The sequence below is a fragment of the Rhinolophus sinicus genome, chromosome 12, assembly GCF_057876585.1.
Source record: "Rhinolophus sinicus isolate RSI-liver-muscle chromosome 12, RSI-T2T, whole genome shotgun sequence".
In the NCBI taxonomy this organism is placed as follows: Eukaryota; Metazoa; Chordata; class Mammalia; order Chiroptera; family Rhinolophidae; genus Rhinolophus; species Rhinolophus sinicus.
Window position 1 is genome coordinate 51,649,668 of NC_142512.1, and position 27,888 is coordinate 51,677,555.

A 27,888-nucleotide genomic window follows, 5' to 3' on the forward strand; every position below is an offset into this window, starting at 1 on the left:
TGGTGTTTGCCCAGGACTTCAGAGAGACGCTGGATAAACACAGGCATCCCCTGAGTTTCTAGAGGCTTAGGGCCTTATCTCTGGGAGGTTATGATGTCTTATGGTTCTGACCCGGAGGCAGAGGACTCCCAAGTTTTTCCTGGCTGAGAGAGTCTGTGGCCCCTTTCCCTGCTCCCTATAGTCAAGCTTGACAAGGAAAGATCCACTGAGCGGGTGCCAATCATTGGATCAGGGCCTGGAGAAGCCCTAAATGCAGTGAGGGCCTTTTGACTTCCAGTGTGCAATTCTGATGCCCAGGGGTCACTCAAAATACCATTTTGGGCGCCTGGAGTTTGTGGCCTCTGCTGTCGTTTTTCCTGTCAGTGGATCAATGACCAAGTAAGGCCAACGTTATCAATTCCACATTTGTACCCATAGGGATCTTGCCATTCCAGAGTCAGGGTTAGCAAAGCAAAGACACACACACACACACACACACACACACACAGGGCATCCTGAACAGGGGAAAACAGAAGGGGCTGTGAGAAGGAAGCCATTAGGACATGTAATGGGGTGGCACCTGAGGTTTTCTACTTGTACTTTGCTTCCACTGCCTGCCCTTCCCCACCCTGATCTGGGCTCTGGGGGGTCGACAGGAATGGACCACACCCGTGGGCTCCCATGCTCTGTGGCTTCTAGCTGGGTTCAGCCAACGGAGCCCTGGCCACAGAGCAAAGGTGGGGAGGAGAGTGAGGCCAGATCCGTATTCCTCCAGTTGCCACCCTGCAGGGTCACCTCAGGGTGGCTGGGTCCCACCACCAAAGGCCACTGTTCCTCTGGTGACAGCCTTTTCCACAGGGTTTCCCTCCTGGGTGGTAGTCCTCTCAGCTTTGGGTAGTAACAGCTCCGCTGCTACCAGCCCTGAATTAGCGGCTCCCATTCACTCTGTCCTCTGACCTTGGAAAAGAGTCCTTTGGTAAGTAAAGTCTCCCCAAATGACCTAATTTGGATGTGTTTCCAGGTGGAGCCCTAACTAAGAAATAACAGGGCAGATTAGGGAACTTCGTTACCCTGGATTGAATTTGGTAAAGGACTTTGTGCCTACGTGTTTATCTTCATTTTTGCTGATGTGAATACAGAAATGAGTGAATACCGAAATTCTGTCTTTACCGTTTTAAAAAGTGTCTATCCTCCCTCTTCCTAAAGCTACAGATTTAATAGGTTGCTAGAGACACTGTGAATCTGGGTTCCTCACACCACTAATGGTCCCAGGGAGGCAGAAGCGATGTCGACAGGTTATTCGACTCTGCATCCATCCGTTTGACACCCTTTTTCATCTTGGGGAGAAATCTGATAAGAAGACCCTTAGACTGTTTGCAGCTTCAATTGACCTGCCATGACTTCTGGCTTTGTGGAAGGAGTTGGTTATTGGCCGACAGTTAGGAGCTTAATATAGGCAGCTTGGTGATATTCTAAGCGTAAGACATGACATGAATAGTCCGCCAGCAGATCCGGTGATAATTCTGAGCAGTGTGAAACAAGATTGTGCTCTGGCCTCTCTCTTTTGAACATATATCTTAATGATGTGAAACCCCTTTTGAATTACCTGGATGCATGCCCTCTTGTTAGGGAAAATAGGAAAAAAGAGATTAGTAGCTTCCTTTTTATTCTGTTATCACTTCTTTGTCACAGGGCAGAAGTGGACTCAACCAACTGCAGCTTCTGTTAGTTAACTACTGTCAGAACAACCGGCTTAAGAACTACTCTAAAGCAGAGCAACTAGTTTTGGGGAGATGCACCTACCATCCACCCAACACAATGGGTTTATACTTCAGCAGGTCCATTTTACAAGTTAATTTCTTTTGTTACGTAAGGATGTGTGTTGTGACTGCCATGTAGGATCTATCAGTAGCTCCATCCCTTAACATCAGAGGGACCATGACCTTCATTAGAGATTTCTGGTGACCTGGTAACTCCTGCTTTGCAAAACAGCCTTAGCCAAGCTGCCTGTAAAACCTTGGGACCTTGGCTGTTCATCTGCCAGAGTAAAGCCAGATTATTTAACCAGGACAGGAAAGGCTATGCTGCTGAAACAAACAAGCCCCCAAACCTTAGTCAATGAAAAACACACGGGTTTATGTCTCCCTTAGTTCACACGCCCGTGTAGCCAAGCTGGGGCTCAGCACACATTGTCACCACCCCAATCCACGAGCCAGGCTGCCAGGGCACCCACGTGTGAAACATGGCAGTCCTCACAGCAGAGGGGAAGAGAACCTCACCAAGCACACGCTAGTGCTGAAATGTTCTGCCCCCAAATGACAGATGTCACTTCTGCTGGCGTTTCAGTACCCAAAGCCAGTCATGTGACAAGACCTGACAGGATGGGACACGCGCTCCTACCAAGTTCCTAGAAGGAACAAGAGCCCAAATATTTGGAATTAGCCCCAATGACTACAGATAGCACTGATTGTCCTTAGGAAAAATTCTGACCCTGCCTGTGGAGTTCCTGCTTCTGTAGATACTTCTGTTTCCGTGGGATTCTACCTCTTCAGGTGACATTTTTGTCTGGGAGCATTACTTCTCACCAAAGGATACCATATTCGTGTCCAAGGCCTGCCATAACGAAGTGCCACAAACTAGGTAGCTTAAACCAACAGAAACTTAGGGTTTCACAGTTCTGGAGGCTAGAAGTACAAGGTGTCACAGGGCCGTGTTCCCATCAAAGCCACAAAGGGGAGACTCCTTCCTCGCCTCTTCCAGCTGCTGGTGGCCTCAGGTATTCCTTGGAGTAGCAGCATTACTCCCACCTCTGTCTCCATCTTCACACATTCTTCTCCTCTCTGTGTGTGTCTGTGTCCAAATGTCCTTCTTATAAAGACACCAGTCATTGGATTAGGGCCCACCTTAATCTAGCATGACCTGATTTTAACTTAATTCCACATGCAAAGACCCTACTTCCAAATAAGGTCACAGTCGCAGACCGCAGCATATCTATTGAGGGGACACAGTTCAACCCATCGTAAATACCAAGCCTAACACCTCCTTTATCGATTTTTCTCAAAATGTTAGTACGTGGGTTTGTTCTGTATTTTCCCCCCGGTGGGCTGTTCAAAGCATCTCAATCACCCTTAGTCAGCAACAGGAAATCCACACCCCAGAGGACAGACGTCTGAACTGTCTGCTGCTCAACTCTTATCAGAGCTGGGCTGGGAGAGACGATATTCACAGAGACTCATTTGAACAGCGTGTGGTTCACTCTCTCTACCGCTGGCTTCGGTACTTTGGAGGGTTTTGTTTTCATTCTGTTTTAGTTGTTTCGGCTGAGGAAACCCTTTTAAAATGAGATCTTAAGGAACTCTCTAGCAACCCCAGAGTATAAAGCCAATAAAAGCAGAGTTGCCCTGTTGGCGGTGGCTGTTGTCCCCATAATAAGGAATTCAAAGCCCCTTCTCCTTTTTCCTTCCTCTCCTGGGTCAAGTTTCTGTATTTAGAGGATGTGCTTGCAGGTGTGGATCACCTGCCACCCTCCCTTCCCTGTGACTGCACCGGGAGGGCCAGTGTGGGCACCTTCTCCCCCAGAGCCAGAGGTGGATGTCACGCTCACCTCTCCCTCCTGCTGGCTCCCCTCTGGTCCCTGATGCTACTGAGCATGTGCAGAACCCACCTCTCCTCCCATCACAGTAAGAAGTCTGACACTCCCGCCCTGGAGAAGGAAATAGACAGAGGTGACCCGTAGGCCTGCAGCTTAATTAGTTTAAGAAAGAGAGACTCTGCCTGGTTCAACTGGTTTGCTCCCTTCCTCTGCCCTGGGATGCAAGCTAATATCATCATTTTGTTTCCTCCTCTGGCCGTGTCTTCCTGTGCATCTCCTCCCTTAGGGCCTCCTGGATTGGGCAACAGGTTAAAGGGAGGATCCCGGCATTCATGGTCTGCCATGGCCCCAAATGCCATCCACTCACAGCCACAGCACCCCCGCCTCTGCTAAGAGCCAAGGTAGGGAGCCCAGAGGCCCCTAGGACTTCTTAGGATTTATAAGTAGCTCCACCCAGCAGCTGCATATCGCCTTTACCTTTGAACTTAGGTTTCTCTATTTAACTTGGTCTCAATTTTTGATTACACTTTTCTGCTTTGGGGAATTAGTGTAAGTGCCAGGGATCCTTTGGGGATAAAGTGAGGTCTGGCTACATTCATAAACAAGCAGAGGTCAGCTGGTGACTCTGATGTGGATGAAACTCGTGCCTGCAGCCAAAGGACAACACCCACAGGTTCATCTGGCTTTAGTCTTCCCTCAGGTGCCGCCTCCTCCGAGAAGCCTTTCCTGATTGGCTGGACCAGACTTACAGCCGCGTGCTCAGTGATGCTAACTGTTGTTCTTTATTAAAACGACTTAACATCGGTCTTCCTCAGCACACTGTAATTTCTACGTGGGCAGGAAACATGCCTGTCTTTCTCATGGGTATAATTCCAGTGCCCAGAGTGTGGCCTGCTGTCGCATAACCATCTGATAAATATTTTTTGGATAAGCAATTGGAGAGAGCTGCAAAACTCTATTGCTCAATGAAATACATGAGAAACACAAAGACGACATGATTAAGAGAGGACACCCTTTACAAACAGTATCCTGTTTTATCTTCAAAGCATTCTTACAAGGCCAGTCGGCTACTCCCACTTTCCAGATGAGAACACTGAGCTTGAGGAATCAAAATTGCCTGAAATCCACAAAGCCTATAAGTCGCTGAGTCAGATTTGAGTCCAGCAATCTGTGGCTTCAAAGCGGAGGGGCTGTCCTCCACAGCACAGCGGCCATGCCTACTGCAGGGTGATCACTCATCCACTCGGGTCCCTGTCCACCTGCCCTGGGAATGGGGTTCTACTCCTATATGGGCAGCTGGGCAAGAAGCCATGGAGGGGGGGGGGTGGAAAAGCAGATGCAAATGACACTTGAACCTTAGCACACATGCTCAGTGATAGTGGAGCACCCAGATTATAACCAGGGGCAAACTGGGGGGCAGAGCAGGGCAGAATACCTCACCCCTTGCCTTGCTAGTGAGTGGAGTGGGGGTGGGGGGCTCTCAGGCGGGCCACAGCTGCTCACATCCCTACTTCCCCAACCTCCTTCCATAGAACCGACTGTAGAGGAGTCAGCCAGGCTGAACTGGAGGGTGTTAATCTGGGACTGGCCAGGGGCCCAGAGGAGGTGGGCACCAACTGGTGCCATGCTTCAGCAAGGCAGCCAGAGCTGTGCACGCTGGGGCTAAGGATGGCACATCTGCAAGGACTGCTCAGCCAGAGGCTGTCCCTGGTGGAGTCTCACCACGTTTAATACAGTCTCCATGGACGGGAGAACCCTCACCCAGACACTCCAACTCGGGAGAAGGACAGTGCCATGGGGACAAAGGACCCTATTCTTCTCCACGTGTCCCTTCGATATGGGATCGTCCAGAACTTAATTCCTTATGTGGAAACAAATATGGTAGTGGGAGAACTGAAGAAGCCTTAGAGAAGTTGCCCAGAATATAAAGGCTTTACAATCCCGGAAAGCAATGTCTGTTTCAGGTCACTACCCTGACTCACTGGAGTGAACAGGTGGAACCCGGGTCCTTTTAGGGCAGTGAAACTATTCTGTATGTTATTGCAATGGTGGATGCACGAACCGTGTGTGTCAAAACCCATAGAATGTACAGCACTAAGAGTGAACCCCAATGAAAACTATGGACTTTATTTAATCATCATGTATCAACATTGGCTTATCAATTAAAACAAATATACTACACTAATGCAATGTGTTAATAAGAGGGGAAAATTGGGGTGGAGGTGGGGGATGGAGGGAAAATCTCTGTACTTTGCACTCGATTTTTCTGTAAACCTAAAACTGCTCAAATAATCAAGTCTATTGACTTTTTTAAAAGTGCAAAATCAAGAAATACTGAGCGGGGCAGAATAATTGTGGAAAGAGTCCTTGAAAGGGGTAGAGAGGGAGGGTGAAGGTGGGGAGGAAGAAAGTTAGAGACCAGTGTCAGCGGAGAGCAAACACAACTCCCCAGGATTTCTTAAAGCCACGCTCGCTCCCCAGCCAAAGCCCAAATCTGCCTCTTTTTTGGACCCAGCAAGAATCTTGAAAGCCAGAGACCCTAGAAGAAGCAGAGGGAGAAGGAGGGAGCTTGGGGAGACAGCCAGAGAATGGTGCTCTGGTACCAAAGGCACAAACCACAAGTGCAATTAGTCAAAAAAGAACTTGAAATTAAAAAATGATTCCGAGCAGAGGAGGGGAGTACATAAGTTACTGCAGCCCCCAGACATTTATGAATAATACAAATGCCGCGAGGTAGTGGAGCCAGAGCACAGTTAATTAATATGTAGAGGAGCAGAGATGCACTTGAGAAACAATAGTGCTGTTTTCCCCTCACTAGAAGTAAAAATATTTCCGGAAAGACTGACACGTTTATTATTTTCTAACATAATTACCTTATTGTGGAGCATTTGTAATGGAACACATTAGAGGCGCTAAGCACCTGCCTGGCTTCCCTTAATGCAGTTTGGTGCGGAGGTGCTGGAGAAAGCAGGCAGGTAGGAGGCGGGCTGGCAGGGTGGGGGAGGGGGCAGGTGGAGGGGTGTCCTGCGAGAGCACTGCGGCTTTTCGTTCCTGATGCCCTTTCTCTCCTGCCCCCTGCTTTCCGAAACCTCTTCAAACAAACGTCCTCTTCCCATTCCCTTCCCTGCCTTCCTGAACCCACCGCCAACCACTCCTGGGTGCCTCTGTGAGCTGGTGACAGATTGAGGAGCAAGGGTTGTGGCTTGGAGCCCCCTGATGGCCTGAGAAGGCTGAGAGGAAATGGCTGCAGCAGAAGCGGAAGCAATCCTGTGCTAGAGGAAGAAGGATGGATGAGGCGGGAGTCGTACAGGAGCGGAAGCAGTCAGCCCTCGACCAAGAACAGCCTCGTGGGGAGAAACTTAAGCCTTGCGGGTGCTTTGGCGGCTTTCGTGGGGAAGAAGGGTGAGAACATAGGCCCCTGGGTCCTAGCTTTTTGCAGCAAAGATCAAAAGTCCTTTGCCTCTCTGCTGCCTCACATTCTACACACCAACTACTTTGGACAAGAGGTGAACCTGAGCCTCACATTAGCCTTTTTCCTCCACAGTTGGGACCACCTGCCCCATAGATAGATGTCCGATCTATTCTTTCCAGAAGACGAACACCTGTCTCCTCCCCGTCCCCACAGCACCTGCCACCCCTCCAGATGCTCACACACAGGGGGAACCGGAAGCCACTCTTGTCACCGTATGCGCAGCGAGTGTCCCTGACCCTTTCCGCCTGCACAGTCTCCATCCTGGGCTTCTGGCCCTACTCCCATCTCCCCTTGTTTCTCCTCATCTCTTCCTCTTGCCCCTCTTCCCCTCTCCACCCTCAAACATGGGCTCCCTCCAGGATTTTCTCCTTGTCCCTTTTCTCTTCCCGTTTTATGGGAACGTCCATGTCTTCATGTTACAGCTAAATCTCATCTGTATTTAAAGCCCAGCCGTTTCTTCCGAGGTCCAGAATATGTAAATTCAGATGCCTGTGGAATATCTTTATCTACTTAAAAATCACAGTGCCCCAGATTGAACCCTTCATCTTCCTCCCTAAACCTCCTTCCCCTCCTGTTTTCTATTTCAGGGACTGGCATCTATCTCCCTACTCCCACAATTCAGAAACCGAAGGGGCTTTCCAGAATCCCTCTTTTCCTTCATCTCTCATATTTATTTGGCCATAAAATTGATCTTATACCTTAAATATCCTGGGAGTCTCTCTTCTATTTTCACTGTCACTGCCTTCCCTTCTTGAATGGATTCATGGAGTAGAGAGGGTGGCACTTGGGTGGATGGCAATAGGTATCGGTTGAATGATAAGCCTCATCTGCCTCCATTCTACTGTCCACGTTGCTCCTGGTCCTCTTCCTAGGATCTAAAGATGATCGTGTCCCTCTGCTTGAAAACCTCAATAACTCCCCATGACATACAGGACAAAGTTCCATCCCCGTGCTGTCCAATCTTGCATGCCTCTCCCTCCTTCCAGCCCCCTCCCCACCAGGCACCCATGGTGATACCAGCTCCTGCGGGTCTCTGTCCATAAAGATCTGCCTCCTACTTTTGTGTCTTGCCTGTGTTGTTCCTTTTGCCGGGAACACCATTCATCTACCATGTGGTCAGCCTCTGTTCTACCCTAAGGATCAGTCCTCTGGTTATCCATTGCTGTGAAATGACTCATTTAAGTAGTGACTTAAAATCACAACAATTATTTCATGACTATACCTCACGGTGCTGGGCTTGACAGGACTCCGATAGGCAGTTCTTGTTTGTGGTCTCTCAAATGGTCGCAGTCAGGGGTGGCTGGGGCTGGGGTCACCTTGAGCGCTCTCCCTCCTACGTCTGAGAGCTGCTGCTGGCTGTCAGCTGGGACCTGAGCTGCGCTGTCAGCCTCTCCATGTGGCCTGGGCTTCCTCCCAACATGGCAGCCATGTCACGCATAAGCATCCCCAAAAGAGAAATCAGCAGAAGCTGCATTGGCGTCTTTAAACCTAACCTTGGAAGTCATGTAGCACCATTTCTGCTACATTCTCTTCACCAAGGTTGTTCCAAGGGCCTGCCCTGGTTCAAGGGAAGGGGGCAGACATAGATGCCACCTTTAATAAGAGAGTGGCAACATTGTGAGAGAGCATGTGGAACGAAAACGTGGTTGTGGTCACTTTGGGAAAACAGTCTGCTGCATGTGACAGCTCTTCCCCTAGGAAGCCCTCCGGTGCCCTTCTCCCTCCCTGGGGCGACTCCCGTGCCTGCCTCTAGCATCCCCACCATATATATCACAATTATTTTTTATTTTTTGTCTGATTCCTTGAAGGTGAGGTCTATATTTTACTTACGAGGTGTGATCAAAAAATATATTTTAAAAATCTATTACAATAAAAGACACATTGCCATTAATGCCCCTCAAAATACTCCCCCTCGCTTTAAACACACTTATCCCATCGTTCTTGCCACTTTCTGAAGCAGCTCTGGAAGTCCTCTTTCGTGAGTGTCTTTAGTTGTGCTGTTGTGTCTGCCTTAATAATCCCGAGTCAATTTAACACGTTTACCTTTCATGGTCATTTTGACTTTGGGGAAGAGCCAGAAGTTGCACGGTGCCAGATCCGGTGAATAAGGTGGATGACAACACACTTTAATGTTTTTATTTTACAGAAACTGCCGTACCAGAAGCCATGTGTGACAGGGAGCGTTGTCAGGACAGAGGATGAAGTAAAGACACTCACGAAAGAGGACTTCCAGAGCTTCTTCAGGAAGTGGCCAGAACGATGGGATAAGCGCGTTCAAAGCGAGAGGGAGTATTTTGAGGGGGATTAATGGCAATGCGTCTTTTACTGTAATAAATTTTTTATTTAAACATTCACCGTATTTTTCGATCACAGTTCATATCTTAGCCCTTGGCACATAGCGCTCATTAAATGTTGGAAAATTAATGACTACGTGAGAGACTGGTCACAACCTTGCCACCCCGTAGGAAAGATGTTCTTCCAGAGCAGGCCAGGTACTTCCCAGGATGGGCACCGCTCAGGGGTGAGCGGTCACAGGCTCCCACTGAAGCCATTTCCCAGTTCAGCACACACACGCACCCACGGCCACCATTCACGGATGGCCTCGCCCATCCAAGGTCTGTGACCCGCTCCAGCAGTTGTGCCCAGACACAGACATTCCACAAACATTCTGGAAGATTCCAGAATCTTCCATTTAGCCCCAATATCTCCTCCACCTTCTTGCTTCTCTTTACATATTTCCAGCAGTGGAATAAAGGTGGCTCTGGGAAAAGTTCATCCCTGGGAAGCTCGGAGGACTGGTGGAAGGCTGACCCCTCCTTCTCCCTCCTGCCCCCCTCGTTGGCCCTCTGGAGCCATGGAAGGAAGAAATATCCCTTCTCATTTCCCAGCACCATTCCCCAGCTGCCTGGCCCCGTTTGCTGGGCCTTTGGAGCAATTGTTTGCCGAGCCATTCAGTGGGGCAGCTCCCTCTTGGGCGCCCAGCCCTGCTGCCTGACAGGCTGTGTGTAAGGGGACAGGCCTGAATGACTGTAATATGAACCATGAAAGTGGATATTAAAGGCTTTATTGCAGGGTGAGCACTGCTAATTGCAACGTTCCTTTCAGGAAGCGGGAGCTGATCAGTATAAGCAAGAGCACCCGGTTATTATAAGCCTGTCAGTGTGGAGGGAGCAGGCTAGAGGCGGGGGAGGGGAGGAGGCAAGCCGGAGGCACAATTACCTGAACTTTATCCAAGGCACACACTGCCAGCCTCGAATGTGAAAGGGAGATTGGTTCTGCTCTGAGCTTCCTCCTGTCACAGCCGCGCTGTTGTCGATTACTGATCCCCAGCCCTTCCCTCCCTCTCCCCAGACTTCTGGTGGAAGAGGTGCAGTTTGCGAGCATCTATCTGACACCCCAGCTCGCCCTGGTCCTGCCGGTGACACTACCCCATTTTGAGACGGGCGGTTGTTCAGGGCACCTCGGGATCAAGTTGCCCAGCTTCTCATGTTGCAAATGAGAAAGCAGGCTCAGAGAGGACAGGGACCTGCCCAGGTTACCCAGCTGCAAAGTGGCAGCACACAGCAGGACCCTTCTCGTCTCCATATATCTGCTCAGAGCTCTAGCCGCCTGTTCTAAGAGATATGCCAAGGGCAGGTGGAGGCCACCCAATCTCCTTAAAATTAATTGGCAGGTATAGGCATTGCCCACGAGGCACATAAGCAGCTGGTTGCATCTTCTGATGAGATCACGGAAGGAGAAAATGCAGCCCTTGCTGGGGAGATAACTTGTAAACAGCATCATCAAAACTCGTCACCACCACACGGCAAGAGTATTTAGTGCTCTACCATTTAAAAAATGCTTTCAGATATTTATGCAGCCAAATGTCATCGGGCACCTACGGGGTGGGTGCTGGGCACTGGAGATACAGGGGTGACAGACGATGTCTCTATGCAAGGAACTCACAGCTTCGTGTGGGAGACACGCAAGCCACCGGGCAATTAGGGTAGTGTGTGGAAAGCGCTGGATAAAGGTGTGCACCCATACATCACTTCCTTTAATTTAATCACATAAATTCAAGTGATTGCACATAAAAAGCTAATACTATAAAGGTGCAATCTGCCTGATGCCAATTGAGCAACGCAGATGGCAAAGGCTAGAACTGTACTGAGGTGGGCAAGCTCGCTATTACACATGGTGGTCAATGGTGGGTTCACTAAAACCGCAGGCTCTGAGGCGGCCAGATGGTTCAGTGGGTTAGAGCGCGAGCTCTTAACAATAAGGCTGCTGGTTCAATTCCCACATGGGATGGTGGGCTGCACCCCCTGCAACTAAAGATTGAAAACAGCGAGTGGACTTGGAGCTGAGTTGTGCCCCCCACAACTAGATTGAAGGACAGTGACTTGGAGCTGATGGACCCTGGAGAAACACACTGTCCCCCAATATTCCCCAATTAAAAAAAATACAATAAATTTAAAAAGGCAGGCTCTGAAGGATGGGTGGAAATTCAACAGTGAGGAGGGGCGGGAGTTGGGAGGGGGGAGAAAAGGGGTGGCGTTCTTTCTTGTATCCACCTAGAAGACTCCATACTTAGACTACTAGCTCTTCTCTATCCCCACCTCACCTAAGAGCATTGAGGTTGTTCGTGCCCTGGGGGCGGGGGAGGGGAGGCAGATCAGCATAACCAGTGCCATGCATTAGAGATCAGAGCGTAAAATCAAAAATTATAACACTTCTGGAATAAAACATAGAAGGAACTTCTGTAACCTTATTATAAGTAAAATTACCTTAGGGCACAAAAAGCATGAATAAAATCGGTAAGTTGTACTTCACAAAAATTTTGAAATTCTGCTCTTCAAAACACCATCAAGAAAATGAAAACGTAAGCCACAGGCTGGGAGAAAACAGTCACAACACACATACCTGACAAAAGGCTAGTATCCAGAATATATAAAGAATGCTTACAATTCAATAATAAGACCATCCAATAGAAAAAGGGGTAAAGATTTAAATAGGCACTTCACCAAAATAAAAAAAGCACAGGAAAAGATAGCTGCTCAACATTATTTGTATCACAGAATTGCAAACTAAAACCACAATGTGATACCACTATACACACCTACTAGAATAGCTAAAATTAAAGTGTCACCATACCAAGTATTGGTGGGAATGTGGAGCAACTGGAACGCTCACTCGTTGCTGGTGGGAGTGTAAAATGGACCAACTACTTCGGGAAACAATCTGGCAGTTTCTGATGAAGCCAAACAGAGGCTTAACGCATAACCCAACAATTGCACTTCTATTTATGTACCTAAGAGAGATAAAAACATATGCCCATACAAAGACTTGTGTGCTTAGGTTCATAATAGCTTCATTTATAAAAGTCCCAAACTAGAAATGACCCAAACTCCAACAACAGAATAAATGAATTGTGGCATATTCAATACTCAGAATAAATTGCGGATACGCACAAACATGTTATGAACCTCAAACACATTGTGAGTGAAAGCTGCCAAAGAGTACAATGTTGTATGATTCTATTTATACGAAATTCTACAAAAGACAAAACTATTTGTGGTGACAGAAATCAGATCAGAGGTCGCCTGGGGTTTGTCATGGGAGAGGGGATTGAATACCAATAGTCACAAGGAAACTTTGTATTGTTTGATTTTCGGAGTTGTGGTTTCATGGATGTATATATTTGTCAAAACTGATCAAACTGAATACATTTAGCTTTATGCAAATTATCTCAATAAAGTTAATTTTAAAAAACTGAATGGGGAAACCCCGCAGTACGATGCCATATGCTCTCCAGATACATGCAAATATACACATTTCCACATTGGTATATAAAGGCACAGAAACATCCAGAAGGATGTAACCAAAATGGCTGTATTGTTGACCTCTGGCTAGAGGTGGGTGAGGTGACTGATTAAGGTAAGTGGACAAAGGGACTTTAGCCTTAACCACAGGGCCTTAGTTTTCCACAAGGAAAATGTGTTTATGTATTAGATTGTATCCAGATTTTTCGAGGGAGTGAACAGTAGAGGAAAGCAGGGTTTGTGCCACCATCAAAAATCAAATGAATGTCTTTTACCTCTTTGGACCAACTGTTCCCTTCAATTATTTATTGAGCATCTATGTTTCTAGCAATATATGATCAGACAAGGTTCTTCCTTTCTTGGCTCTGACCTTTCCTCCAACTCACCCCAAAGAAGCCAGAGAGCCCAAGATTCAACACCTATCATTTTTTGGCTGGGGGACCAATTTATTTCAATTCTTAAGCCTCACTTTTGCTGAATCATAATAGCATCTGCCACGTAGAGCTCCTGAGGGATTCAATGAAAAACAGAAGCAAAGAGCTTGGCATCGGGCTTCATAAATAAGAGCTAAGATTAGTATTTTACTGGTATTACCATATTGTATTGATTCTAAGACCGAGTTTTTTCATATTTTAATATTTCCAGAATAGGACGAATTTTACAATCAATGTCACAATTTATTTGGCAGTGTTGTTTTTTTCCTTTCTTGGTACATAAAATAATGATGCACCTTACAATTGGCAGTGTCTTAGATTCTATGAGATATGATGATAGCATTTTGCTCATAGCTTTCCTCTGAGTCCCTGTCGATATTTAACCAACATTAGAAACAGGGAGAAAAGCTAATCCTCCTACCATCCTAAGGAGAAAGAGAAAACACAGGAATGATTTAATTAAACCATCACCACAACTACCCCAACAATGGAATGTTCCATCTGGCACAGCTGTCACTCTGGGGAAGGCCCAGCTGCCCAGAAGCTTCCTAGGTACCACTTTCTGTCTACCTGTTATCCCCTCCCTGTATGGTCAATGCTGACCCCTTCTTCTTCGGCCAAGTTACCTCCATCAGCTTCTTAAGCTCCCCACCTGCAGGCTTTCTTTGGCAACAGCAAATCACAAGTATCCTTGGGGTGGTCCTTTACCTATTGCCTCAGTTCCTCCCATGCCACGGTCATCTGAAAATTCTGATGTTGCTATGGTGGTATTCACCCACAGGAACCTTTTTGGTGCATTGAATGGGTTCTCAGTAGCAAGCCCAGAAGCCAGCCCTGGCTAACTTCTGCAGAAAGAGATTGCTTTGCAAAGAAAGCTGAAGGCTCATGGAGTTAATGGGAAGGGTGAGAACCAGGCTGGGAAAATGAGGGACCAAAGGAGGGCAGGTAGACAAAATGGCCAGGGCGCTACTGCTGCATGGCCATCACTTACCATCCCAGCCCCACGACTCCATCAGCCATTGCTACTGCAGTGACCACTCACCCGCCCCCATGAGCTATGTCACTTCCTTAAAACTCAAGTTCTCTCTGAGAGTGTTGAAGGGCTTGACCCTAGCCCTGTGTGCTCACCCTACTTCCGGGGTGGAGAATGGGACATTTGGTCACCTGCCACCCACTGAGACTCACAACTGGAAATACTTGTTACTTAGGAAGGTTGTACATGCTCTGGACAGCTAAAAAAAAAAAAAAAAAAAAAAGGCCAATGTTCACTACAGCTGTTTTCAGGAACGCATGTGTTTTCAACACCAGGGAGTGAAGGGTTTTACCAATCCTAGTGCATCCAGAAAGGACAACCAGGATGGGGAAGGGCTCTGACCATGTCGTTTGAAGAATTGTTGGAAACCAGAGTGTTTAACCCAGAGCAGAGAAGACTGGGGGGGCCTGCTGGCTCTTGTGAATATTCAGAATTCTCAAGTAAGAGAATGTTAACTTGTTCCACATGGTTTCACAAGCAAAATGATTCCCTCACTGGCTTCAGGATGAGGTTCAAACACCTTCACGTGGAGTCCAAGATCCGTATCTACTGTCTGGAGACGTCTCTGACTCCATGTCTATGTTCTCAAGAAGCCAGTGTCAAAGGAACATACCATGGGACACTCATTAAAGGTAGAGAGACAGATTTTATTCAGACAGCTGCAGGAGGGGAGACAGTCTCCACTATAAACTGTATTCAACTCTAACCAAGACGACCAAGGATTTCAACTAAGACAAACGACCCTTTGGGTTGAACAGAGAGGGAACAAAAGGGGCCTATTTGGAAAGGATAAAGGGGAACAAAGTTTGGCAGAATTGCATTTTCTTGAGCAGAAACTCAACACGGGCGCTGGGGTGACCTGTGGGAACATCGACCCGTGCAGGTGGAAGCCAGGCTGGACGTCGGTCAACTCCCTTCTTAGCACAGTGTTTGGGCAAGTCCTCGGTGCCATGTGGGAGTTCATCATTTACACCAGGCACAGGCAGTGAGTGGCATCGGGAGGCCAGGGGAGGACCTGGGCTTGTCGTCCTCGCTGAGATGTCCCCATGCCTAGCATGGGGCTTAGTGGCAGTATTTGTTGAATGGACACATGAATGTGTGGATACAAACATATGTGGTGTCCTTCCCTGCCCTGGGCACTCCTGCGGGGGCTAGATTTAACTAGTCTGGACAAATATGCTGAAGTGTTTGTGGTAAATCCATACAGTGATATTTTAGAGCCAAGAGACATCATGGAAAGAACGTGGGTGAGAGGATTTTAGTCCTTGCTGCTCGTACACATGCAGCTTCGAATACGTTGGTTCATGTTGCTGAGTTTGCATTTGCTCAGCTCCGCAATGGGCATAATAATTGTGTCTAGCTATTTGGGTTGATGGAGGAATAATGAGGTTTCACAGGCTGGGCATCTAGTTTGTCCCACAGTATGACGCTTAAAAAAACTTACTGCCTCTTTACCCAAACAGGTGTAATCAGTTTGTTCTGTGATGTCCCGAAATGTGAGTTGATATCCAAGGGTTTTGGGAGGACAAGTGTCTGAGAAGGCCTCAGCTGCACAGCGTCATTTATAATTAAAGTCAATGAAGGCTCGGCTCTCTGATTGTTAGGGTTTCTAAGGTCCCTTTGGCCCATATGGCAGCATTAGATATCCATCTCTCTTCATCTGGACATGTGGGGCAGGGTTTTCCCAAGAGAGGTCCATGTGCCATCTACGTGAAGGTCCCATGAGTATCAGAATGAAGCCGCTGCGCTTGACTTCTAGACCTCCAGCCCACTCCAGACTCTGGGAATCTGGGTGTGAACCAGCTCCATGAAGGATTCTTACGGGCAGTGAATTTGGGGGTAAGGATGAGGCCCAATATTCTCCAGTGGAACAAGCGTGTACCTTCCCACCACCAGCCTCAACACCAACCCAGACTCCATAGCAATGCATCTTCCCTAGCACCTGGGGGTCAGAGGTCACCTGTAACACTCCATTTCCAAATGTGGGAAGAATAACACAAAAGGGCCCCCTCCTTCCCAACACAGAACTACTGAAAGGTGGGTGTGCCCTTCTGAGGCCACAATCCTCTCTTCCCTTGGGCTTCTCTCCCCTTAACCTCTGTAGGCCTCAGTTCTCCCATTTGCTAAGAGGCAATGAACACTAAATTTTACTCTATGGAGTGACCAATTGGTCCCAGTTTGCCCACTGAAAGTCCAGAGTGGGTCCACTGGCATAGGTGAGCACCCTACTTGGCGCATAATAAGCCCTTATGAAACACTAGTCCCCATTCCCTCTTCGCAAGGTTGCCGTGAGGGTGGGCTGAGAGGATGTGCATGGACCTTCTTGCTTCTCAAGTATGGCACTTGACCGAGGCGCTCACTAGAAATGTAGAACCTTGCCCCCCGCCCCCATGTCTACTGACACAGGAGCTGCATGAACAAGACACCCAGGTCACTCATGCACATGTGAAAGTTGGAGAAGGCTTAGCCTGATGCTCAAAAATTATAGGCCTTTCTACCTCTTCCCTAACAGACCTTACCAAACAGCGCGTCTTAAGGAAGGCCTACCCCTCTAGGTTTCCTTAAAGAATAGTCCAAAAGCAATGTCAGCATATCCCGCCCTGGCGCTGACGGTTTCACTCTTCTAAGTTTCAAGGAAGGAGTTGTAGGGTGAGAGTAGAACCAAAGAACGTTCTAAAATTAGAGGTGTCCACAACATAAACCTAGGTAGACTTGGTTTAATCATGGTGGGCACCTTGGACAACCCCACTCAACAGACTCTTAACATAGTCAACACTTTCAGAGCCCAGGTGACAGAGCTCACTGGCGTTGCTCCCACTCATTCTGATATTAGGGTACAGTGAGTCATCAGATCAGCCTGAACCAATTACAACTGTCCTGCTGGCAGGCTGCATGTGGTCCTGGCAATATGGCGGCTAATCCAGTGAAAGACCTTGAGGGATGACAACCCACTGACAGTTCAGAGGGTGTTCCCACAATGCCCTTCAAGGTCAGCAGGGCACCCTCATTAGCATAAGGCCGCTTTCAGTGCCCAACCCGCAAGTGGCTCCCATTCAATTTCCATTTTCCTCAGAGGCTGCCCCCTAACTGTGTCTTTACCAAATTAGCCCTGCAGGGCTCAAACGAAGCACTTCAGAGAGCTCTCATTCAGATTAATGTGTAAAATTTAATTATGGAGGCCTGGGTTATCGCAATGTTTAAAGCCATTTACGGAACCTGGGAGCTACAGAACCCTCCCATGACTGGGCCGAGCAAGGCTGGGCAGCCCTTTGATCATGAACCGCTGAGAAAAATCTCAGTTTGCATATTAAAGTCAGGAAATTATCCTTTCCCTTTCCTCGCTAAATGGCCAAGTATTCATCTCGTGGAGAAGGAGCAATTCCGAAACTCCAAGAGGATGCAGGGACCTCCCAAAGCCATGGGGCCAGGTTTCCATCTTTACCGTGACCCGATAGCCAAATTCAATTGCCAGATAAACGCCAAAGGTACATGGGAGACAAAACTCCTTAAGAAACGCAAATGAATAGAGCAACAGACGCAAGCAGCTCCCATAAGTCAATGCAGGACGGAGGGGAAGGTTAACTCATGCTTTGGAGGTATTCCTGGAAGCCTTCCCAGAGGCGTAGCACTTCCTTGGGGTTTTGAAGAATAAAGAGGAGTTATTCTTGAAAATAAAGGAGTAGGTGGGTGTGGGGAAGGACATTTCAGGCCAGACTCTGCTGGGTCTGAAATTTGTAGGAACAAAGTTTCTTCCACTGAACTCACTGATCTCTGGAACATTCTCTCCTGCGTTGCTCTGTGTGGAGTTGGAGAATGGCTCATCCTCCATTCCCTAAAACCTTTAGATTGTAAGCTCCTCAAGGGCAGAATTATGCTTCTTTTAAAACCTCAGCAGTATCTGAAAGGAGTTACTGAGCCCATAGGAGAACTTTAGCGCTGAGCTGAACCCCCTAAAACACAATTTCCAGGACCCTTCCTTGCACGAGCCAACTTTTGCCTGAATTCAAAACTGCAGCTCCTTTACCTATATTCAGAGACATGATTCATATTTTTTCCCATCACTTCAATCCTCATAGAATTAAGAGAGTGAGGCAGGATGAGTGGATTTATGGCCTCAAATGAATTTCAAGATGAATAAGAACAATCACAATTAAAATCAAATTTCTGAGAGAGGAGTTGATCTCTTTCAAGGAGAGAGTGGGCCCAGCCTTGCCTGCAGCCACAGCGGCTCCTTAATGGGGATTTAAATGCTGTGAAGCCGAGTCGGGAGCAAATGTCTGGAGAATGACGCCACCTTTGAAGCTAATTTTGTGACAGCTCTTTCACCATGGTTCCACGGGAGACCAAACACCATTTTTTAATTACTCATGAAAACATGAAAAGGCCCTCTTCTCAGACATGCCTCCACTACACGCCACGCTCTTTACTCACAGTCTTCTCTCCGAGCTCTCTCTGCCCCCTCGGGTGAGTCAGCTATTTTTTCTGTGGCCCTGGTGGGGACAAATAAGGGTTCCAGGGGTCAGGGATTTGCTCAGAGTGGGTTGTAATAAAACATAATAGCTGCAAGATATTGAGCTCTGTGCCTGGAGCTTCACAAACATTTTCTTTGATCTTGGAACGCCCCAGGTATTATGAGCTTTCTTTTGTAGATGAGGGAACAGGCTCAGAGAGGTTATGAAACTGCTTCAAGGTCACACAGCTGGTGGGTGGAATTTAAACCTGTGTTTTCTGGCCCCCAAGCCTGGTGGTTTCCTGTCTGCCACCTGGCAGGAGACCAAGCGGGAAGGTATGCTCAGAAGCTAAGGAGAGGAGGAGAGGAGCTGGACTCAGGTCCAGGAGTGGGTCTAGGTCTCCAGAAATGTGGTAGGGTCTTCTCTTAATTGAGAAGATATGGCTTTTTTCCTCAGCTCTAGCCTCATGACAGTGATGTCAGAGTGAACCTAGGACAAGGCCAGTTAAGGAGTTTTCTATGTTAATCTAGAGGTTCACCTCCTTATGTCCCTCCCAGTAAGGATCCCAAAGCCAGAGCCTGTAAAACCTGGGGTGATTCTTCCTCTCCCCAGGGGACATCTGGAAATGTCTGGAGACATTCTTGGTTGTCACATCCCCAGAAGGAGGGCTGCTGGCATCTAGTGGGTGGTGGCCAAGGATGCTGGTGAACATCCTGCAACGCACAGGATGGCCTGGACTCAAATCTAAGCAATCGGAACCACCGCCCACGGCGGCTAGGACTGCATCCTGTCTCTGAGGTGAGGATGGAGCTTGAGCACACAGCTGGCACAGCAGTTTGGGGTCAGAGGCTGGATTCTGGCTCCAGCTTGCCCACCAACTAGCCTTGGGGCTCTGTTTCCTCACCCGAAAGAGGAGATTCTACTGATATTGTGACTGGCTCTCCTTATTGTTGTGGCTGTAAGAGGTCAGGTGGCCTGGGTTTCTGGTCACCATCCTGGCTCCAAGTCTAGCCTCTGGGACAAGGAAAGAACTGGTGGGGGTGGGGTAGGGAAGGAGTAGCTGCCCCAGGGCAAAGGGGATGAAGATGGTAGTCTCCAGGACTGCCTCCTGCACATGCCATTACCCACGACAGAATCACACAGCTGGGACCTGGGTGACGAGACAGATGCAAAAATGATCTGAAGTGACCCTATCATCGCACCTGTCGTCTCCTGTCCGGTTAGGGGTTCTGTCTGTTTCTCTCTGACGTGACAGTATGGACACTTCAAGGTGACAGGGCTGCCAGGGCACCCATGTCCTGCACTTCCCGCAGGATGGGCCTCCTGGCCTCTTCTTCACCTTCTCTGTGGGGCCCAGGTGAGGGGCGCAGACTCTGAGGAATCAGTTTGGCATCTTCTAGTTTCAACAAGACCTTACGCAGGGTGGTCATGGGGACAGGGAGGAGTCAGCTCAGGCCCCACCTCCCTGGCCTCCTGGCCCAGCATCCCCTCTCCCCGCCCTCCTCAGAGATCCAGGGATTGAAGGCAGAATCCCTGGGTGGCTCTGGTGGTGCTTACGGCAAGAGAGGGGAGTAGCCTGAGCAGAGAGGACCCCCAGCGCCCACCTGCCCACTCCTCAGCCTTCCAGGGCCAACCCCAAGCTGGACTCTCACTCACCCAACTGGGTGAGCAGGCATGGCCCCTCCATCCTCATTTCAGCATCTCCCCTTGCATACCCCTTACAAGACTCACACAGGCACAAAGGGCGCCCCAATTTCAGACCATGTCCCAGAAGTGTGCTGCAGGTCTGGGGAACTGTGACAATGAAAGTAAAGGGCAGAGAGTACCAAGGCCATACCTCAAATAGCATGTTCCTCGAGCTCCCTGCAGCAGGGCCCTTTGTGGGCAGTTTGGGGGAAATTCCTGAGCCCCACCCAAGACTTCCTTCTAGAAGCAGAACCTCTGGCAGGCAGGAACCTGATTCTCAAACAGCCCCCCAGGGAACTCTTACCCACTGTGAGCAGTGGTTCTCACCCTGGATGCACGTTAGGGTCGCATGCCACAGCCTCACCCCAGACCCAGTAAATCAGTATCCAGGCCGGGCATCGGGCGTTAATATATATATATTGTCATGCAGGGTCTTGGCTCAAGAACATGACATGGTGAGGCCAAAAAGGAACACTGATGGAGCCATAGACAGGGGAGTCATACCACTATATTCTCGCTGGCGGCTGGGTTGGAGACACAGGAAGCAGGAGCCACACGATCCGCAATCCACAATCCGCTTGCTAACTGCACTCGCCAGCCGCAATCCGCTGTGCGTTTCTCTGCCAACCAACCCACCTGCCGGCGTAGCCACGGCAATTATATTAGTGGCTAATGGCTAACTGGTTACAGCTGATGGCCACCCAGCCACAGCGGATGGCCATCTGATTACACCTGATGGCCATCTAATAACCGAGCCACCACCTTTCCACGTGAGGCCAAGAGCCTAGAAACTGCTCTCTGGGACTCTCTCTCTCTCTCTCTCTCTCTCTCTCTCTCTCTCTCTCTCTCTCTCTATATATATATATATATATATATATATATATATATATATATATATATATATATATATTTAATGTATACATATATATTTTAAACGCCTATTTATTTTAAGTGTTTTTCCAGGACCCATCAGCTCCAAGTCAAGTCGTTGTTTCAGTCTAGTTGTGGAGGGTGCAGCTCAGAGTGGCCCATGTGGGGCTGGAACTGGCAGCCTTGCTGTCAAGAGCACCGAGTTCTAACCAACTGAGCCAACCGGTGCCCCAGGCATTAATATTTTTAAAAAGTGATCAACATGTGCATCCAGGGAGGGTTGAAAGCTGCTGCTTCAAAGTTTGAGAACCACCTGGCTTTTACCCAGGAAAACAGGAAGCCAGAGAACGGGTATCAGCTGGGACCCTTCAGGGCGCAAATCCCACACGATTTGGTCAACCCACACTGCCAGGCAAGCTCTGCGCTAAAGGTGAAGAGGGAAGGGGGCATATGGCACTTGGCAGAAAGCAGTCCAGCCTGCAGCAGTCAGGCTCTGTCCAGGGAGGGTTGAGACACCCAGGAGGAGAGCAGGTGTATGTAAATGAAGCAATTAGTGTAAAGGAACTTGGGAAATAAACGCTACCATAGCTCAAAGAAGGGAGTGAGCTCATCCGGCTGAGGCAGGGCAGGGAGAATTTGGAGGTCAAGGCCTTCTTCCCGGCAATGGTTCCTGGAGACCAGAGGCAATGATCTGGAGACATTCCTGGTTGTCTCAGCTGGGGAAAGATGCTACTGGAGTCAGGTGGTAGAGGCCAGGGGTGCTGCCTGCTAAACACCCTACCATGCACAGGACAGCCCCCCACAACTATGACTCGGCCCCAAATGCCCATAGTGCTGAGCCTAAGGACCTCCAGTTTAGAGCAGAGCTGGCTTGTGGGCGTCAGCAGGGTGTGTGCTGGGAGGGGGAGGGTGGCCCAAGCTCAGTGGGGTCCTGAATGAGGAGGCTGAACCTGGCGTAATGAAAGGAGAGGTTTCTGGAAATCTCACAATTGTGCCCAAAGGATCAAAGCACAAGAGGGAGTCTGCAGGGGGCAGGGCGTGAGGAAGAAAAATGCAGAGGATGTCGTCAGTGGGAGAAAGAAAAAATTGAAGCAAAGTGTCCTGCTTCAATTAAGGGGGCTGGAAGTTCCTGAGCTAATGATCTGTGGACCAGAGTCCCCAGTGGTCCTGCCTTGCTGCCAGCACATCTGGAGGACAGAGAAACCAACTCCTTCCCTCTGGAGCTTCAATTTGGAAAAGAAATTCATCAGTAGCCCCCGTGTGAAAATAAGAGCCCAAATGTCAAATGCAGGTTGGTCACAGCTGGCTGGAGAAGCCTGGGGAGGCTGCCAGCAAGGATGGACGCTGGGAACTAGGGGGAGGCTAGGAGACGCCCAGGGCACAGCATTTAAGGAGGCCCCTCCCTTTCAGTGGCTGCCCCTCCCTTACACGCCCCTGAGATGAAGTGCCTCCTTAAATGTTGTGCCCTGGGGTGCCTCTTCCCCCAACTCTGGGTCTACTCTGAGTTATTGGGGGGGTTCCCCTTTGTGTTTCCAGATACCTTGAGATGCATAAACGAATAATGAAGGTGACTCTGGGCAGAAATGACCTCCTCTCCTTTAGGGATCTGTCCCTCTCTTGGCTTCATGCCCTCTTTCTCCCTTAACTGGCCACCCTGTCCCCATCTCCAGGCTTGCCTGATGACATTGCCTCTTTCTGCACTGAGTACATAGAACAGTTCTCACAGACACCCCCTCATTTTCCTCCCCCAGGCCCACAACTGCCCTATTTACATCTTTCTCTATTAAAGACCCCACCCCCTTGCGCTGAGTCCCCTGTCTGCAGACGACCAGGGACCTTGCTCTTCCTGTCTCCTACTCTGATGACTCATTCTTTCTCTGGGGGCACAGGTTCTTTTGGAATCCTTCCCTGCCACCTCCTCCTCCACACTACTGCTTTCCTTCTCTGCTTCCTTTCATGGCGTAACTTCTGAAAACGGGCGGCCTATACGCACCGTCTCCACGCTCTCACTTCCCATTCACTTTTCAAAATGTATCTTTCTTGTGGTAGAATATACATAACACAAAATTTACCATTTTCATCGTTTCTGAATGTGTAATTCAGTGGCATTAAGTACATTCACAAAGGGCAAAAATCACCACCACCTATTTCCAGAACATTTTTTTTTTTTGAGATATAACTCACATACCCTATAATCCACCCTTTCAAAGCAGACAAGTCAGTGGTTTCTAGTATCTTCATATGTATGCGCAACCATCACCACAGTCCGTTTTAGAACAGTTTCATCACCTCCAAAAGAAACCATGTACCCTTTAGATGTCACACCAACCGCCGGCCAACTTTATTCCCCAGCCCTAAACAACCACTAATCTACTTTCTGTCTCTATGGATTTGCCTAGTCTGGACATTTCCTATAAATGGAATCATACAATACGTGGTGTTTTTGTGACTGGCTTCTTTCATTTAGCCTGGTGTTACCAAGCTTTGTTCGTGCTGTGTTATGTCTCAGTTCTTCCATTCCTTGTTATGGCCAAATTGCATTCCATCGCATGGCTATACCACATTTTGTTTATCCTTTAGTAGTTAATGGACATTTGTGTTGTTTCTACCTTTTGGCCATTGTAAATAATGCCTCTATAAACATCCACGTCCAGGTGTTTGTGTAGACATATATTTTCCATTATCTGGGCATACACCTAGCAGTGGAATCGTTGGGCCATATGGCAACTTTTTTAATGATTTGAGGAACTCCAGACATTTTCCAAAGTGGCTGTCCTGGCCCACCTCTTGCCTCTTTCAAATCTACTCTTCACAGAGAAGCTGATGTAATCTTTAAACATGTACTTCAAATCATGTTTCTTCCTTCCTTCTTTTAAAATTCTTTGATGACACCCTGTTGTTCTGAGAAAGAAATACAGATCATTCCCGTGGCCCGCGGACTCTGCAGCTCCGTAGGCACCAACCACGGCCCTGGCCCATCTCCTCTGCTCACTGACCCCCTCCCTCCCAGCTTCGTTTCTCCTGCTCCAATAGCCCAGCAGCTTTTGCCCAAAGGCATCTACACTATCTCCACTCTCGGCCTAGAATGCTCCTCCCCCTTGTATAAGTTTCCTGTGGCTGCTGTAACAAACAGAATTTGGGAGGCTTAAAACAACAGAATTTATTCACTCACAGTTCCGAGGCCAGAAGTCTGAAGTCGAGGTGTCGTCGGGAATATCCTCCCGCTGAAGGCTCTAGGGGAGGATCCTTCCGTGCCTCGTCCAGCTTCTGGTCGTTGCTGGCACTCCTTGGCTTGTGGCTGCACCACTGCAGTCTCTGCCTCCGGTGTCACACGGCCGTCTCCCCTCTGTGCATGCCTGTGTCTCTTTTCCTTCTCTTATAAGGACGCCAGTCGTACTAGATTAAGGGCCTATCCTACTCCAGTATGACCACATCTTAACTTATTCCGCCTGCAGTGACCTTACCAAATAAGACCGCATTCTGAGGTTCCGGGAAGAATGTGAATTTTGGAGGACATTATTTAACCCTGTCTACCCCTGTTCCTCAAGTCTCAGCTCAAATACCAACTCCCCCCACCCCAACCTGCCTGCACCCCAGGGACCCTCTCCCACAGCACCTTTCTTCTCTTTGGCACCTTTACCAGCCATCATTAGGTTGCATTGTTGTTGTTTACTTATCCATTCCCCTTACGGGTGTGCAAGCTCCCAGAAGCAGGCTTCCTGTCTATCTTGTTCATCACTCTAACACTGAAACTCCCTGCCTGACTCAGGACAAGTTTTCAGGACCTGGAAGGAGGAAGGGAAGACACAGTTCCTGCAGGAGGCATCCTGGATGCGGGTCACACAGGGGCCCCTGAATGGTCTGTCAGTCCCTGGTGTGCCCGTGCCCCAGCCCGTCTCAACAGCCTCCGTGACAGGCAGGGCTGGCTCTCCAGGGCAGGGGTCAGTCGCCTGGCCCCCTGTGCATCACGCCGAGCCTGGACGCCAGGTGGGTATTTAGCAGCATGTGGGATAACGCCACGGGCACTACAGGCTGAGCTCCCAGGAGAGCAGGCTTCTTTCTGAAGTGTCTGTGGAATGAGAAGAAGCCTCTGCCAGACTCCTTTCCAGCATGATGTCAGCCAATCCAACGTCATGCTCCTTTCCTGTGCACAGGGACGGACTTGGGTCTGGTCTGCTCCTCTCAGGCCACTTGCCCCGGAAGATGCCCCAGAGGCACAGGGCTGGCCCCACCACGCGTTTGGCCTCAATGTGCTGGCTGGATGCCTTCCTCAACCCCGTCTGAGATGGAGGCAGACGTGCAGCCGGAGGTGTTGCGGAGCGTCAGCACTCACGGACGCACTCCCTCTGGAGCCTGGGGCAGAATAACACCCGCTTGGTGGAGGGAATGTCTGGCGTCTGGCATCCTGCGGCTGCTCCTCGGTTTTAAGCTACCTGCCAGGAACAGAGTGGGGATTGGTAAGCCGAGGTGCAAGATGGCAGACGTGGCTGCCTTTCTCCCCTCCTTCCTGTATTCTCACCCTTTGCAATGTGACTTGCAGCTTCTCCCTTCAAGAGATGTCTGTCTCCCACCTGGATGAGTCTCCCAGGGCTGCTGAGACAGATTCACACAACCCGGGGGGCTTAACAACAGAGTGTGTTCTCTCCCAGTTGTGGAGGCTAGCAGTCTGAAATCAAGGTGTTGGCAGGGCCGTGTTCCCTCCCGAGGTTCTTGGGGAGAATCCATTCCAGGCCTCCCTCCCAGCTTCTGGGAGCTGCTGTCCATCCTTGGCATTTGGGGGCTTGTAGCTGCCTCTGATTTCACGTGTCTTTCCCACTGTATCCCTCTGCCCCTGTGCCTTCTCTTCTTATAAGAACACCGGTCGTTGGGTTTAGAGCTCATTTTAAATCCAGGATGATCTTATTTGGATGATCTCAATCACATTACATTTGCAGAGACATTATTTCCAAATAAGGTCACATTCTCAAGTTTCAGGTGGACATGCATTTTGGAGGGACTCTATTGAACTCACTACACCACCCTTTGAATCCCAACTGACTTTGTGTCCTGCTGTGGCCAACAGAATGTGGTAGAAGTGACAATGCTCAGTTCTAAGGCCATGAAGCTTCTGCTCTTGCTCTCTGAACACTGAGACCACCTGTGGGTAAGCTTGAACTAGCCCATGGAAGGTGAGACACACATGGCGAGGGCCCCCAGTCATTGAGCTGATGTCGTGGAGCCGTCCCAGACAATAGACCGCTGCCTAAGCAGCTCAGCTACTGAGCCTGGCCCACATCAGTAGAAGCCCCAGGCCAGCGGAGCCTAAATTGGCAACCTGCAGAATCAAGGCTGAGTCAATAGTCACCAAGTTTGGGATCATTTGTTACACAGCACTAGGTGACTGATTCACAAAGTGTGATTGGTTCTGGGCAAATGGGAGAAGGCGGTGCCATTTCTGGGGACTTCTGGACATAAGGAAAACTAGTGGCCTAAGACCAGGACCATCCACTAATGACCTGACCATCTGGACATCTTCCGAGCCACCCTCAGAAACAATAACAGATGCTACTGAATTCACCAGTGCGTGCACGCCCATACATCCTCCTTTTGTCCCCATCATGTGGAGCCATGCACGCAGTGGTACCTCAGAGGGCCGTGGTGGTGGTGGTGGTGGTGGTGGTGTGTTCTTGACAAAGCCAGGGTCAAAGCCACAAAGATTCAGGAAAAAATGAGTAATTGCCCACTGCCCAGCCTCTCCCACTGACTGCCTCTCCATCTTCGGGAGGGTGAGAAGAGGTATATTCCTTCTGTACCTCCACGTCATGGGCCAGCCGAGAAGTTTCCAGTTTGAAATTCCAGAAATGGGACCCCCCACCTGGCCAGGGCCACTGATTAAGAACCCGAAAGCCAGCCGTCAGCAGGAGCCTCAATCACGCTGGCTGAAATTAATCGCTTGCCTTGCAAAGGGATTTATTTTCTCCTTTACACCTGGAGAGAAATGGGCCGTGAACTGGAAATTTCCAGAGCGGCAGGCTGAACTTTTTGTCTGAATGGAACAACTTTCTTTTAAAGTGCCACCATTTGCTCTGTTCAATTCCAGCATTAAAGGACAATGGCCAATTTTCAGTGGACCTGGGATGTCCGTTTTGTCTAAAGAGTGAGCGTGTGGGAAATTTACTAACCTGGCTGTGACTGCCCATGGAAACAGGTTATTTAACAGGATTTAAATACTATCCTCTGGGGCTCAACAGCAGTGAGGGAGGCAGCTGGAGCACTGGAGTAGCGTATTTCCCTTCTAGCTTTTAATGAGAAAAGGCAGGAAAAGCGAGAGGGACAGAGAAGAGACAGGCGGAAATGGACAAGGACAGAACCAGGGCCAAAGAGCTGGGCAGAGTGATCCCAATCCAGAAAGAACGCTTGCAATTTTTAAGGTGATATTAGAATAGGGGAGTATTCCTTCGATCACTTTTTCACAAGTGTCACTCAACAAGCCTTTGTTAAAGGATCTGCTAGGTTCCAGGCGCTCAGATGGTATGAAACCAAAGCAGATACCAATCTCGGTAGGCTTCCTGGAGGAAGCATTTTGGAGCC

The 27,888-nt window shown here is 49.0% G+C and overlaps 1 long non-coding RNA gene across 2 annotated transcripts in view; it reads right to left on the reverse strand.

The window, feature by feature from the left end:
• LOC109451871 (uncharacterized) overlaps positions 1-24,877 on the reverse strand; it is a 64,893-nt gene extending 40,016 nt beyond the window's left edge. For both annotated transcript variants that reach the window (XR_012492227.2, XR_016022988.1), the window contains exon 1: positions 24,491-24,877. This is a non-coding gene — a long non-coding RNA (uncharacterized LOC109451871). The remainder of the gene's footprint in view (positions 1-24,490) is intronic.
• Positions 24,878-27,888: the final 3,011 nt, after the last annotated feature.